Source organism: Pseudophryne corroboree (genome assembly GCF_028390025.1).
Source record: "Pseudophryne corroboree isolate aPseCor3 chromosome 7 unlocalized genomic scaffold, aPseCor3.hap2 SUPER_7_unloc_2, whole genome shotgun sequence".
NCBI classification, from domain to species: Eukaryota; Metazoa; Chordata; class Amphibia; order Anura; family Myobatrachidae; genus Pseudophryne; species Pseudophryne corroboree.
Window position 1 is genome coordinate 174550 of NW_026967611.1, and position 6000 is coordinate 180549.

The 6000-nt window shown below is 34.9% G+C and overlaps 2 non-coding genes across 2 annotated transcripts; both read right to left on the reverse strand.

Moving 5' to 3' along the window:
- Positions 1–324: 324 nt before the first annotated feature.
- TRNAS-ACU (transfer RNA serine (anticodon ACU)) lies at positions 325–398 on the reverse strand. The gene has a single exon. It is a non-coding gene; the product is annotated as a tRNA-Ser (tRNA).
- A 3423-nt stretch (positions 399–3821) lies between these two features.
- Positions 3822–3895, reverse strand: TRNAS-ACU (transfer RNA serine (anticodon ACU)). The gene has a single exon. It is a non-coding gene; the product is annotated as a tRNA-Ser (tRNA).
- Between the last annotated feature and the right edge of the window lie 2105 nt (positions 3896–6000).

The window sequence follows — 6000 nt, forward strand, 5'->3', positions numbered from 1 at the left end:
ATAGGTGAAAAACCATCCCTACAAAGGTGTTAATCAGAGACTTGGCTTTGTGGACACTTTTCAGAGAACAAATTTGTTAGCATAAAAATAAAGCCAGAAAATGAAGAGCTGTTTAATCACTCAATTGGATTTTTTGCCAGCATATTTCTTTTTCTCTGCAACCCACTGCTAAATTGTGCTTTCTAGCTGTTTTTATAAAATCACTGAATCAAATCTAACTCTGATTACATCAGAGAAGGCCAGGTACCCTACACCATAAGAGGGGGTTTGAAATTTTGACTTGTCTACTTAAATATCACCAAAACCTGATCACAAGGTCAATTATGTCCCTGGGTGGGATTGAACCACCAACCTTTTGGTTAGTAGCCAGACACACTAACCGATTGCGCCACAGAGACACTTTGCAAAAAGTAAATACTGACAAAGGCTAATAAGCATTCATCAAGAACGTTTCCTAGAAAAACTTTAAAAAGTCAATAATCTGGAGAGTTTTTGTAAGAATTTTCTTAAATCAACCAACGAAGAAACACATTGGTACTTTCCCATGATGAGTGAGTGCTTCAGGATCTCTTGCACTTACATGTGCAGCAGAGTACTGCAATGGAAGCATGCTGGGCCCATTACCCAGAGGTAGGCAGATTGAAACTATCCTCTGCTATATGCATTTTTTTTGTCAATTAAAGTAATCCAAAACTGGGATTGATATGTTAGCTATTTTATGTTTACTTAAAGTACAATAACTTTTACAATTTTAATTTGTTTTAATAGTATATTGACAGTATTGTTTTCTTTCAAAAATCTACTTAATTTTCTTTACCCTATTATTAAAATGGTAATTGACAAAAACAAACTACATTGTCACCAGAAGAGCAATACAAAATGTACAAGTGATATATTAAAATCATCTTTCCAGCTTGAATTTCAATGATGCATTGGGGCAACGATTTTGTGAGAAACATCTTCACCCTTAAATAAAGATTTTCTTAATTCCTTACCTGTGTGCTAATTAGATATCACCTTGTTTTCACATTAAACAGACTTCTACATGAGAAAGCAGCAAGGATGCAGTGGCGTTAGTGTTTCCTGGTGTCAACCTGTATTATTTCAGTAGACATTGAAATGAGGATGCATCTTGCTGCCTTTCCAATGAAGCAAGTTTAATTTAGTAATAGGTGAAAAACCATCCCTACAAAGGTGTTAATCAGAGACTTGGCTTTGTGGACACTTTTCAGAGAACAAATTTGTTAGCATAAAAATAAAGGCAGAAAATGAAGAGCTGTTTAATCACTCAATTGGATTTTTCTGCCAGCATATATCTTTTTCTCTGCAACCCACTGCTAAATTGTGCTTCCTAGCTGTTTTTATAAAATCACTGAATCAAATCTAACTCTGATTACATCAGAGAAGGCCAGGTACCCTACACCATAAGAGGGGATTTGGAATTTTGACTTGTCTACTTAAAGATCACCAAAATCTGATAACAAGGTCAATTACGTCCCTGGGTGGGATTGAGCCTCCAACCTTTTGGTTTATAGCCGTTCACACTAACTGATTGCGCCACAGAGACATTTCGCAAAAGTACATACTGACAAAGGCTAATAAGCATTCATCTAAAACGTTTCCTAGAAAAACTTTAAAAAGTCAATAATCTGGAGAGTTTTTGTAAGATGTTTCTTCCATCCACCAACGAAGAAACACATTGGTACTTTCCCATGATGAGTGAGTGCTTCAGGATCTCTTGCACTTACATGTGCAGCAGAGTACTGCAATGGAAGCATGCTGGGCCCATAACCCAGAGGTAGGCAGATTAAAACTATCCTCTGCTATATGCATTTTTTTTGTTAAAGTAATCCAAAACTGGGATTGATATTTTTGCTCTTTTATTTTTCATTAAAGTACAATAACTTTTACCATTTTAATTTGTTTTAATAGTATATTGAAAGTATTGTTTTCTTTCAAAAATCCACTTAATTTTCTTTACCCTATTATTAAAATGGTAATTGACAAAAACAAACTACATTGTCACCAGAAGAGCAATACAAAATGTACAAGTGATATATTAAAATCATCTTTCCTGCTTGAATTTCAATGATGCATTGGGGCAACGATTTTGTGAGAAACATTTTCACCCTTAAATAAAGATTTTCTTAATTCCTTACCTGTGTGCTAATTAGATATCACCTTGTTTTCACATTAAACAGACTTCCACATGAGAAAGCAGCAAGGATGCAGTGGCGTTAATGTTTCCTGGTGTCAACTTGTATTATTTCAGTAGACATTGAAATGAGGATGCATCTTGCTGCCTTTCCAATGAAGCAAGTTTAATTTAGTAATAGGTGAAAAACCATCCTTACAAAGGTGTTAATCAGAGACTTGGCTTTGTGGACACTTTTCAGAGAACAAATTTGTTAGCATAAAAATAAAGCCAGAAAATGAAGAGCTGTTTAATCACTCGATTGGATTTTTTTGCCAGCATATTTATTTTTCTCTGCAACCCACTGCTAAATTGTGCTTCCTAGCTGTTTTTATAAAATCACTGAATCAAATATAGCTCTGATTACATCAGAGAAGGCCAGGTACCCTACCCCATAAGAGAGGGTTTGAAATTTTGACTTGTCTACTTAAAGATCACCAAAATCTAATAACAAGGTCAATTACGTCCCTGGGTGGGATTGAACCACCAACCTTTCGGTTAATAGCCATACACACTAACTGATTGCGCCACAGAGACACTTTGCAAAAGTACATACTGGCAAAGGCTAATAAGCATTCATCTAAAACGTTTCCTAGAAAAACTTTAAAAAGTCAATAATCTGGAGAGTTTTTGTAAGATGTTTCTTCCATCAACCAATGAAGAAACACATTGGTACTTTCCCATGATGAGTGAGTGCTTCAGGATCTATTACACTTACATGTGCAGCAGAGTACAGCAATGGAAGCATGCTGGGCACATAACCCAGAGGTAGGCAGATTGAAACTATCCTCTGCTATATGCATTTTTTTTTGTTAAAGTAATCCAAAACTGGGATTGATATGTTGGCTCTTTTATTTTTACTTACAGTACAATAACTTTTACCATTTTAATTTGTTTTAATAGTATATTGACAGTATTGTTTTCTTTCAAAAATCCACTTAATTTTCATTACCCTATTATTAAAATGGTAATTGACAAAAACAAACTACATTGTCACCAGAAGAGCAATACAAAATGTACAAGTGATATATTAAAATCATCTTTCCAGCTTGAATTTCAATGATGCATTGGGGCAACAATTTTGTGAGAAACATCTTCACCCTTAAATAAAGATTTTCTTAATTCCTAACCTGTGTGCTAATTAGATATCACCTTGTTTTCACATTAAACAGACTTCTACATGAGAAAGCAGCAAGGATGCAGTGGCGTTAATGTTTCCTGGTGTCAACCTGTATTATTTCAGTAGACATTGAAATGAGGATGCATCTTGCTGCCTTTCCAATGAAGCAAGTTTAATTTAGTAATAGGTGAAAAACCATCCCTACAAAGGTGTTAATCAGAGACTTGGCTTTGTGGACACTTTTCAGAGAACAAATTTGTTAGCATAAAAATAAAGCCAGAAAATGAAGAGCTGTTTAATCACTCAATTGGATTTTTTGCCAGCATATTTCTTTTTCTCTGCAACCCACTGCTAAATTGTGCTTCCTAGCTGTTTTTATAAAATCATTGAATCAAATCTAACTCTGATTACATCAGAGAAGGCCAGGTACCCTACACCATAAGAGGGGGTTTGAAATTTTGACTTGTCTACTTAAATATCACCAAAACCTGATCACAAGGTCAATTATGTCCCTGGGTGGGATTGAACCACCAACCTTTTGGTTAGTAGCCAGACACACTAACCGATTGCGCCACAGAGACACTTTGCAAAAAGTAAATACTGACAAAGGCTAATAAGCATTCATCTAGAACGTTTCCTAGAAAAACTTTAAAAAGTCAATAATCTGGAGAGTTTTTGTAAGAATTTTCTTAAATCAACCAACGAAGAAACACATTGGTACTTTCCCATGATGAGTGAGTGCTTCAGGATCTCTTGCACTTACATGTGCAGCAGAGTACTGCAATGGAAGCATGCTGGGCCCATTACCCAGAGGTAGGCAGATTGAAACTATCCTCTGCTATATGCATTTTTTTTGTCAATTAAAGTAATCCAAAACTGGGATTGATATGTTAGCTATTTTATGTTTACTTAAAGTACAATAACTTTTACCATTTTAATTTGTTTTAATAGTATATTGACAGTATTGTTTTCTTTCAAAAATCCACTTAATTTTCTTTACCCTATTATTAAAATGGTAATTGACAAAAACAAACTACATTGTCACCAGAAGAGCAATACAAAATGTACAAGTGATAAATTAAAATCATCTTTCCAGCTTGAATTTAAATGATGCATTGGGGCAACGATTTTGTGAGAAACATCTTCACCCTTAAATAAAGATTTTCTTAATTCCTTACCTGTGTGCTAATTAGATATCACCTTGTTTTCACATTAAACAGACTTCTACATGAGAAAGCAGCAAGGATGCAGTGGCGTTAGTGTTTCCTGGTGTCAACCTGTATTATTTCAGTAGACATTGAAATGAGGATGCATCTTGCTGCCTTTCCAATGAAGCAAGTTTAATTTAGTAATAGGTGAAAAACCATCCCTACAAAGGTGTTAATCAGAGACTTGGCTTTGTGGACACTTTTCAGAGAACAAATTTGTTAGCATAAAAATAAAGGCAGAAAATGAAGAGCTGTTTAATCACTCAATTGGATTTTTCTGCCAGCATATTTCTTTTTCTCTGCAACCCACTGCTAAATTGTGCTTCCTAGCTGTTTTTATAAAATCACTGAATCAAATCTAACTCTGATTACATCAGAGAAGGCCAGGTACCCTACACCAGAACAGGGGGATTTGAAATTTTGACTTGTCTACTTAAAGATCACCAAAATCTGATAACAAGGTCAATTACGTCCCTGGGTGGGATTGAACCACCATCCTTTTGGTTAATCGCCGTGCACACTAAATGATTGCGCCACAGAGACACTTTGCAAAAGTCTATACTGACAAAGGCTAATAAGCATTCATCTAAAACGTTTCCTAGAAAAACTTTAAAAAGTCAATAATCTGGAGAGTTTTTGTAAGATGTTTCTTCCATCCACCAACGAAGAAACACATTGGTACTTTCCCATGATGAGTGAGTGCTTCAGGATCTCTTGCACTTACATGTGCAGCAGAGTACTGCAATGGAAGCATGCTGGGCCCATAACCCAGAGGTAGGCAGATTAAAACTATCCTCTGCTATATGCATTTTTTTTGTTAAAGTAATCCAAAACTGGGATTGATATTTTTGCTCTTTATTTTTCATTAAAGTACAATAACTTTTACCATTTTAATTTGTTTTAATAGTATATTGAAAGTATTGTTTTCTTTTAAAAATCCACTTAATTTTCTTTACCCTATTATTAAAATGGTAATTGACAAAAACAAACTACATTGTCACCAGAAGAGCAATACAAAATGTACAAGTGATATATTAAAATCATCTTTCCTGCTTGAATTTCAATGATGCATTGGGGCAACGATTTTGTGAGAAACATTTTCACCCTTAAATAAAGATTTTCTTAATTCCTTACCTGTGTGCTAATTAGATATCACCTTGTTTTCACATTAAACAGACTTCCACATGAGAAAGCAGCAAGGATGCAGTGGCGTTAATGTTTCCTGGTGTCAACCTGTATTATTTCAGTAGACATTGAAATGAGGATGCATCTTGCTGCCTTTCCAATGAAGCAAGTTTAATTTAGTAATAGGTGAAAAACCATCCTTACAAAGGTGTTAATCAGAGACTTGGCTTTGTGGACACTTTTCAGAGAACAAATTTGTTAGCATAAAAATAAAGCCAGAAAATGAAGAGCTGTTTAATCACTCAATTGGATTTTTTTGCCAGCATATTTATTTTTCTCTGCAAACCACTGCT